This window comes from Carica papaya, chromosome 5, assembly GCF_054855325.1.
Source record: "Carica papaya isolate Zhongbai chromosome 5, ASM5485532v1, whole genome shotgun sequence".
NCBI classification, from domain to species: domain Eukaryota; kingdom Viridiplantae; phylum Streptophyta; class Magnoliopsida; order Brassicales; family Caricaceae; genus Carica; species Carica papaya.
The window spans coordinates 39,492,294-39,502,362 of record NC_142313.1 but is presented as its reverse complement, the minus strand read 5'-3'; the positions used below and the strand labels follow the sequence as shown (position 1 = coordinate 39,502,362).

Sequence of the window (10,069 nt, the reverse complement as noted above, 5' to 3'; positions counted from 1 at the left end):
TCAGCAGGCCCGGTCAGCAGTCCCGGCCAATCGGGGCCTGCCACGTGGCAAGACCGCGTCACTCCGAAAGGAGCCACGTTGGCGATCCGCGTGGGTGCGATCCGACGGCCCAGATCAATCGCGCGATCGGACGGCCCAGATTCAATCGCACGGACGGCCCAGATTCAATAAAAAACGAACGGCCCAGATTAAAACGAAATGAACGGCTGTGATCAAAAGGCAAGGGGTTATAAATAAAACCCCACACCAGACCACAAACCCTAGCCGCCCGCCGCTCGCCGGAGAAGACGAACCAGAGGCCGACCGCCGCCGCACCAGGGAAATTTCCGACCGCCGATCGAGGTAAATTTCATACCCTCGACTCGTTTTTCCCCGCTGATTCCTCCTATGGCCAAATTGAGGCCGAAATCCCGGCCAAACGGCCGGAATACGCGGCCGAAACCCAGCGGCACCGCCGCGCCCCTCTCGGTTTTTGCCTCCGACGAGGTCCTTCCCGGCCTCCGTTCGATGCAATTTTTATATCACCGCAATCACCATTCTTTTCTCTACAGGTTGACCGAAGCCGAATCACCAAAACACGAACCTCGCCGGAGAGCCGCCGTACCCGAGAGCGCCGCCGCCGGTAAGCTCCGTTTTTCCGTGATTTTTTGGCCCCCTGAGGGCCCTAGGGTTGTTTTCTGACAAAGACCAATGCGAGTGTGGCCGAATTCGGCCGAAAACAGCCAACCCGAGGTGACTCGCCGCCGCCAGCGGCGGCGCCGTCGCCGGAGCACGGCGGAGCCGCCGTGCCGGAGTTGCGATTTGGGCCGAAAGAGGCCCTGGGCCTAATTTGGATTTTTTTGGAACACGTGCAGGTACTGTTAGTGTGTTTCAGTTCCCCGGGAAAAATTCAGGGAAAATTAGGGACGGCCTGCAGGCGCACTGTGAATCGTATTCGGATCCCGAAAACAAGTAAGGACCCCTCACCCTATTTCCTATCACGGTATTAAAGTTCAAAATGATAAAACGGTATTTTTTGAATTAACGAATGTGTGAAATTGCTTAAGGTGGCTAATGGAGCCCGAGTCTAGTGTGATTGGTGATTTACTGTTATTTGGCCTGTTTACAGCTTTAAATGCAAAATGAGGTTTGATGTGTTCATTTTACAGATTTGTGTGCATATACTACGTTTTTATTAATCATGGGTTGAATGACTGAAAAACTGATACTGTATGTTGTCTGTTTGGCATGAATTACTGTTTTGCTTGTTTGTATGTGAATTGATGATGCTGACTGAGGAAAAAGAAAATGAAAGATTGTGTAGACTGATAATTGTATTATGGGGGTCAGCCTGACTAGATATCCTGGGAGATGGTGGACGGACCGGGTCCGTAGGGAACCCTACCGGGATTGTGGTCTCACATGCCGGACGGGGTATGGAGATCTTATGGTTTTGGCACCCATACCGGACGGGGTATGGGGACGGCCTGTTTCACCCTCATACCGGACGGGGTATTGAGGTTTATGGTTTTAGCGCCCATACCGGACGGGGTATGGGGACGGCCGTTTCACCCTCATACCGGACGGGGTATTGAGGTTCATGGTTTTGGCGCCCATACCGGACGGGGTATGGGGACGGCCCTGGAAACTGATTATGAATGTTAAAGGTTAACGGGTAGCGGAACCCCTATGGACCCCCACGGATACTAGTAGGCTGGTAAATGAGAAAAAGATATGTTGTACAATGATTGAAATTTCAAGGGGCGTGATAAGTGTTATGTTTTACAGCTTATATTATTCAATGATTATGATAATGTTATTGTTTTTCTTATATTGTTTTCATAAATTCCACCGAGGTAAGTGGAGGGTAAAGGTTTTATCATAAATAAAAGGATTTGTTGTAAATTATGCTCCATTGGTCTTTTGTGTTTTTTCTACCCACCTTTACCTCCGTGACGGTAAGATATCGTGATGTTCTTACTGGGCTAGTGTAGCTCACTCCTTATTTAACCATTTCAGATCAGGAAGACATGGTTCCTGAGCCCGTTCCGCAGGAGGACGACGAAGGGGATGCCTAGAGACTCTGTAGTCATACTCATAGTTTTATTTTCGAGTTTCTCTCTTAGTTAGTTTAATCTTTTATATTTTAAGTACGTTTTTGGTTTTTTTTCGTGTAAGAGATGTTAACTGAAATTTTGATCTCGCTTCCGCATTTGATATATTTAAATACTCATTTCATTTTAATATTTCCGGGGTCGTTACACCGATTTTGATGGAATATGATGAAAAGAGAGGTGGCAGACTTTGTTTCCAAGTGTCTGGTGTATCAGCAAGTCAAGACAGAGCATCAACGCCCAGGCATGCTACTTCAGTCATTACTGATTTTGGAGTGAAAGTAAGAACACATCACAATGGATTTCATGATAGGATTGCCTAGGGCACGCTCAGGACATGATGCTATTTGGGTAATTGTTGATCAGCTCATCAAGTTTTTTCACTTATTGACCATCAAGATGACCGATCCCTTGGATAAGTTAGTAAGAATGTATATTCGAGAGATAGTCAGGTTACATAGAGTGTCGGTGACAGTAGTGGTTACATGGAGTGTCAGCGACAGTAGTATCTGACAAGGACCCCAGGTTCACTTCTCGGTTCTAGTCTAGTTTTCAGCAAGTCATAGAAATGAAATTTTCTCTTAATACCACATTCCACCTTTAGACTGATAGACAATCAGAAAGAACGATCCGCATACTAGAAGATATGCTCCGAGTTTGTGTTCTTAACTTCAGGGGCCATTAAGATGATCGTTTACCCTTAATAGAGTTCGCCTACAATAACAACTACTAAGCAATTATCGGCATGGCTCCATACGACATATTATATGGTCACCTCACATATCACCGATCTGTTGGGAAGAGGTGGGTAATAAAAAATTATTCGACCTAGATCTTGTGGATGAGACTACAGCTAAAATAGTTAAGATCAGAAAGAACATCCAGATGATTCAGAGTAGGCAGAATAGCTATTCGGTTAGCCGAAGGAGGGAATCGGAATTTGAAAAAGGTGATCGAGTGTTCCTTAAGGTCACTTCTTTCAAGAAAATCGGTAGGTTTGGTAAGAGGGAGAAATTAAATCCCTAATTTATTGGGCCATTTAAAATCTTAGACAAAATTGGTACCGCCGCCTATAGACTAGCACTACCTCAAGAACTATTCACAGTCGATAATGTATTTCGTGTATCCATGCTATGCAAATACAACTCGGACCCTTCTCACATCTTGGCCCACGACCCCTTTCACTCCAGGAGGATCTGTCCTGTGAGCAGGTATCAGTGGACATTGTGGATCGAAAAGGCAAAGTACTCTGCAACCAGAAAATTTCTTTCGTTAAGATCTTATGGCAGAATCACACACCGAGAGATGCCACGTAGGAGCTAGAATCAGATTTCAAAACTCAGTATTCCTAACTGTTTGATTGAGTGAGAGGGAGACAAATTGGATGGACTAAATTTCTTTTAAAGAGGGGAAAGTTGTAATACCTGAGCCCGAAATTTGACTTGGAATTAATTTTAAAATTTTAAAAAAATATATAAAAATATAATTTTAAAATTAATAAATTTTTATTTAATATGAAATTAGGAAAAAATAGATTGAAAATGAAATTAAAAATAATTTTGGAAAAAATGGGTGAAAATTTATGTTCATATGGTATTTTTGAAAGAAAAATCAGAAATTGATAGTCAAAATACAATTTAAAAAAATGGTACCACGTAGGACCGCTCAGTCAGCCGCTCTGATGAATTAGAGCTCGCCGCGTGACAAGACACGTTGACTCGATGCCACACGGGAGGCCACGCTGGTGATCCGCGTGCCATGCGATCAGACAATCCGAAAGCATTTCCACGCACGTGGACGGTTCGGATCCGTTCTCTCCTTAGGCGCGATCGGACGGTCGCGATTAAAGATGATGAACATCCGTTCCTTCTTTAATGATCGGACGGTCAAGATCAAATTATGATAAACGGTCCAGATTCATTTTATTTTTAAATGTGATCGGACGGTCAAAATCAGATGCCATGAACCGTTCAAATTTAAGTGAGACGGGTATAAATATCTCACATCATACCGAACTCAAACCCTAGCCACCAGCCTCCCGCCGGAGAAGAAGAATCAGTTGCTGGAGAAGGGAGCTGACCACCGCCCCCGCTGCACTAGAGCCACATCCGACTGCTAAAAAAGGTAAAAATTCTCCTATCCGCTTGAAATTTTATTCTGAGCACTCCCATGGCCAAATCAGAGCAAAAGAAACAGCCGATGAGCCAAAAACTGTGGGCAAAGTTCGACGCCGCTACCACGAGTAAAATCCGAAACTACCTCCAATGAGCTCCTTCCAGCGTTTTGAGCAAATTTTTTCACCATTGTATTCACTGTTTTGTTTTCTACATGTTGACAAAAAAAAGGCTCAGCTGTGAAAGTGAGTTGGCTGAGTCACCGGTAGGTTTTCGTTTTTTGACTTTTTTTGCCAACCGAGGTTCCCTAACGTGTTTTCTCGTAGGGATGGGTATAAAATCGACTGAAACCGGTAAAAATTAGCCAAAAACGGCTAGGCCAAGGCAAACCACCACTATAGACGGTAGTGCCATCACTGGAGCATAGCGTTGCCGCCATGCCGGAATTCTAAAATTGGCCATAAAAAGTTTTTAACACCAATTTTAGATTTTTTGAGATATTTTTAGGCACGTAAAGCGTATTTTAATAGGAAATCCTACCGTAAATCTTGCCTCGTATCGAACGAGGTATCGAAGAATGGTATTTATGGCACTCATACTGGATAGTATATGGGGATGGTCCGATTCAATCTCATACCGGACGAGGTATTGAAAGATAGTATTTTTTGCGTTCATATCGGAAGGAGTATGGGGATGACCGGTTTGTTGACAATGTTGGATATAAGTTCACACATAGTGGGATATTCCTATGGGCCTTTAGGGATATCAGTAGGCATAAAAAGAAAAAATTATTGTTCTTTGCTCACTTGAATATGAGGTTGGAATATTATTTGAATTATTGTCTTTATAGGTCGATTTTGGAATTCTCACAACGGTAAATATACGCAATAAATAGTTTTTCTTATGATAAATGAATTTACTTAAAACAAAAGCTCCATTAGTTGTTTTATGATTTTCACCAATTTTTAGTTTCTGTATTGATGAATAGCGTAATATTTTTATTGGAATACTGTAACTCACCATTTTATTAATTATTTCATATCAAGATGACTAAGACCCAGATCCCGATCAATAAGAGAGTTATGAATAGTTCACCATTCGAACTCTTTTTAAAAGCTAGTAAAGGTCGTCCTAAAATGTTCAGTATATTACCTTTTATTTATTTTTTTAATTTTTATTTATTTTTGTAGATGAGTAATTCTCGTATCCCTATTAAACATTTTAAATTATTGTGTAAGAAATGTAAACTGTAAACTCTATTATTTTGTTTTCATATTTAATTTATAACTTTATTTCCTTTCTTTTTAAGTTTCGGGCATTTACAGTGTACGAGTTAAATGTTTTTTTTATGTTTTTAATTTCTTTAGTTTTCATTAAAAATAAATAATAATTAAATTTTTTTATATACGTTATATTTAATGTAGATATTAACTTAATCAGAAAGTGATATTTATCTAATTTAGATTTATGTAAAATATTTATTAATTTTATTAGTATAATTAGAAACGAAATTAATTTTTTAAAAAATATAAAGATCAAAACTAATAAAAAAATTATAAATATCAATTTTAGTATTTTAAAATAATACAACAGCCAATTTAATATTTGCAAAAGGATAAAAAGAATAGTCTCAAAATTACCAAGTTGTCCTTTTTCCGTGAAGTGCATTAGGGTTCTGCTGATGCGAAAACCCTAGGGGTATATATACCAAGCTCTGTTTGCATTATATCTCCCAGCAATCAGTGAGCTCTTTCTTCTGGGGCAGTCGGCGATCAGCGAAAGACCAGAAAAGCGAGCGTGACCGAAGATGAGAGCTAAGGTAACAATCCTTTTTAATCTTTGATTAGCTTCCAAGTTTCAATTGATTCGTTTTCTAAAATCTGAATCATGCTTATCATTTATCTTTTGTTTCAGCTCTTTTTGTTCCTTGTTTTCTGTTATTTGTTTTTTGCAATTGTTTCTTCTTCTCAGTGAAAACAAGATAAAACCAAAGGTTGTTTGATTTTTCGTTTGTTTAGTTTCCGATCAAACGATTTAGATTTTATTTTTTCAGTAAATAAGATAAAAGTGCATTTGATTTGGAACTTCCTTTGTTAATGAAAATGGCGTAGAATGATATCCGTTCATCGTCATATCTAGGTTTTGCATAAAAAAGCTATTGAGCGCTGTAGATTGCTGCTATAAGTTATCAGAAGCGCGATATGCGTCAAGATGGAGAGATCCACTTTGATTGTTTTTTCTTTTCTGTTTGGTTTAGGGGAAAGGTTGAAGAAAACTATTAAAAATTGTTAACTTATTCTTCAATGTCAATAATGCCTGGTTAGATATATATTCGATTGTGGACAGTTGAGTTGTATGGTAAGGGGCATAATGAAGGTATGTATGTTTTATTGCAGTGGAAGAAGAAGAGAATGAGGAGGTTGAAGAGAAAGAGACGAAAGATGAGGCAGAGATCAAAGTAGGGTGGATGATCTTTCATTGCTGAGGTGCTTTGGTCTTCATCTCATTGAGACTTGAAGTAGTGAGGCAGGAAATCTATATCTGATATGTTGCAGTTTTGGTTTTTTAGTAGTAAGAATATTTTGGGAGCTGTTTAAACTTATGTGTTATTTAGTTTGCTTTTATATGGAATTTTTACCCTCAGTTAACTCTTTGATTGGCTTTGTTCAACTTATGATGTGGATGTCAAATTGGTATTTATGATACTATGGATTAGCTACAGATTTATCTTGGGTGAAGAGGATTGATTTTGGTATGATTATGGGTGTATTGATTTGGGATATGTTGATCAAATTTGGGGATTATGGAATATGTTCAATCTAACAGATTTATCTGGGGTGAATAGGATGGATTTTGGTATGATTATGAGTGTTTTGATTGAGATATGTTGATCAAATTAGTAGATTATGGGATATGTTCAATCCTACTTCATTTTTTTAAACCTGAATCTTGGACTCCTGGCCCAACTTGAAACAACCCTCCAAACCCTAATTTCCTCTTTAAACACTCCACTTTAATTCTGTTTGCCGCCCCTCTCCCTCTCCGTCAGTATTGCTTGAGTCTCTCTTTGTTCTGTCTTCTCCACAGGGTCTTGTTTGTCTTTGTATATACATGTTCGTAGGTTAGCGGTGTATGATTTGTAAAATTTCAATGATGATATGTGAAATAGAAAGTGAAGGAGGAAGATGATGATAAAAGTTGTCGCCCCAGTCTTACAAGCATCTGCTTGTTGATGCTTGATGGTGATCGACACTACTTTTTGTCTGATTCCTTCAATTTGTATTGTGTTTTGTCTGTTTTCATTTTCCTCTTCTTTTTCCTTTCCTTTCCTTCATGAGACTGATTTTAAGGTAGGAGCAAGAGCAAGTGGAGAGGAAAGCAAGAGAGTAGATGAGGATGTATAGCAATCCAATTCTGTCATTAGAAGGTGATGATTCAAAATCATGCACTACCATCTGATATCTCTTGTGTCCATTTTTTTTTGAAAATTTTCATTGAATTCTCATATTTTATCTTCATTTTTTAAAAATCAAGTGCAATCTGTGATGTAGAATTTCTCAGTAGATGATATGTTTTCATAAACACTGATTAAGAAATTCAAAAATCACCATCTTTCGGCTGAGATTGCATTGATTGTATATTTGATTCGATTTGATTAAGCAAAAAAAAGATGTGTGAATTTTTCTTGGACTAGTAAAATGCCCAAGGTATCTGACATTCAGTATTCTCAAGTTTGAAATTGCTGAGTGTTTCGTGAAAAGGGGCAAATATTTATAAGAACAGGTCTTTGCGACACGGTTGGATTTATTTAATAATCCAGTTGTTACTTTAATCCTGCTTACATTTATATTTATTTCCTCACCTAAAATCTCTTTCCCCTTTTATTTTGTTTTCTTAGTTCATTCATTTTTAGTGCTATAATTTGAGAAACCAAAAGCCTTGTAGAGGCATATGAGGGAACGTATATAAAATTGAAAATTTAATACCTAAAATGACATCAAATGACTGAAACACCTCTGTATTTTCAGAAAATATATATGCATTCCTCTGTTATTTTTCTTCTGCTTTAATTTTGTCACAACACCACAATATTTCACAAGCACTAGGCTCCCTATATCTATCGTTCTTGTCGTGTGTAACATGGTTTTTTGGTCATTTTATTAGTTTTTAGGCAAGGTGTCAATAAGGGTGATGGTTCTCAAAAAGATTGAATTATACTCTTTCTCAAGTTGGTTGTTGAATTAGAATTTTCTTTTTAAAGTAAGAGGTTAATTTGGATTTTGCATCCGTTTGTAGTTTTTTTAATTAAAAGAACTAATCTGTTATTGAGTATGTTTTTCGTTCAGAAATGTTATTGGTTTGTAGAGAGTTAACCAACTTAAACACTGTAATCTATAAATAAATTAGTGAAATAAGTCATTAATTTTAATAAATTGAGTTCTTACTGACGTTTGAATTAGTCATTATTAAGTAGAATGCAAGAAACAAGAATGTTGATTGTGGTGCACACTCAACCTCTCATGATCAAAAGTAAAGTTCATGGCCTAATTCCTTCTGTAAGCCACCAAATCTGGTATAATTCAGTAAATAAGCCTTTCGACTTCAAAAATTAAACACTCGTACTATCCTGATTCTGCATTAATTTAGAAATGGCATGTTTTAATTCGTAAATTCTAGGAGCATTGTGTTATGTATGTCTCTATTTATGGCTTACCCTACAGCTAGTGAACCAGTCTCTAGATAGAATGTATTACATTTGATATTATTGGATAAACTATTCTGTATTCATGGAATCGTAATATCCATAACCAGTATGTCATGAGTGACCTAGTTGGATCTGTTGGGTCTTTAAGGGTTTCATTGATAAATCCTAAATCGTTGTTTATTATAAATCCCAAGTGTGGTAATTATTTGCATCCAATATATGTGTTACCAACAAATAACTTAACTCAAATTTTTCATTTATGAGATAATTTACTTATACTTATTATATCGAAAAAGTATATTAAACTTAATAGAATTATTTTACTCTATGCAGATTAATACCAATTCAATCCATTTTATGAGTAAAATGTGACAACTTAACCAAGCAACAAAATTGTTTGTTATAAATAACATCTTGTTCCTACATCGAAATATGTAACTAACATTGAATTTGGTAAAATGAGATAATAGCATTTGTTAAATATAATATGAACTATTTGGGTACTTAATGGATAACCGTTTGTTACCAATGGAGGATTTTTTCTCCAAAATATAGGTGATTGGATTTGCACCAATGGAAACCATAAGTTTGATACACAATAGAAGGATATGATAGATCGATCCTTTTTAGTTTTTAGATAGTGAATGGAATTCCTCCATTCTATTTTATTCACTGGTACTGATCATTGATACTGACAAAAGAGTTTCATTTCTTTTGTCTCAGCCATGATCTAATCTGAACGAGTCGCACATACACCCTAGTACACGTTCCTCGGCGCTGAGGACATCCCCGAAGAACTGTAAAGTTTCAGAACTTAAAAGGAAATAAAATCATGAAGTAAATGCAAAAGTAAAATAATAGAGCTTAAGATTTATATTTCTCACACAATAATTTAGAATGCTCAATAGAATTACGAGAATCTTTCTTCTAAACGAAATTACGAAAATCAAGAAAATAAACAAAAAGTTAATAACTGAATATTTTAGGACGGCATTTATTAGTCTTTGAAAGGAATCCGAGCGGTGAACTTATTCACAACCCTCTTATTGATCGTAATCTAAATCTTGGTTCTTTTGATATGAAATAGTTAATGAAATGGTGAGTTACAGTAACCCAATAAAAATATCATACATTCAGTTTGTTAAAAATCATAAAAA

The 10,069-nt window shown here is 37.3% G+C and overlaps 1 long non-coding RNA gene and 2 other non-coding genes across 3 annotated transcripts; all 3 read left to right on the top strand.

The window, feature by feature from the left end:
• The first annotated feature begins 5,818 nt into the window (after nucleotides 1-5,818).
• On the top strand, nucleotides 5,819-6,928 carry LOC148266087 (uncharacterized). Its single transcript, XR_015819460.1, has 2 exons — nucleotides 5,819-6,026; nucleotides 6,604-6,928. It is a non-coding gene; the product is annotated as an uncharacterized LOC148266087 (long non-coding RNA).
• A 460-nt stretch (nucleotides 6,929-7,388) lies between these two features.
• On the top strand, nucleotides 7,389-7,477 carry LOC148266086 (small nucleolar RNA U31b). Its single transcript, XR_015820866.1, has one exon. It is a non-coding gene; the product is annotated as a small nucleolar RNA U31b (small nucleolar RNA).
• Nucleotides 7,478-7,741: 264 nt separating this feature from the next.
• LOC148266085 (small nucleolar RNA Z196/R39/R59 family) lies at nucleotides 7,742-7,836 on the top strand. The gene has a single exon (XR_015820865.1). It is a non-coding gene; the product is annotated as a small nucleolar RNA Z196/R39/R59 family (small nucleolar RNA).
• The last annotated feature ends 2,233 nt before the right edge of the window (nucleotides 7,837-10,069 follow it).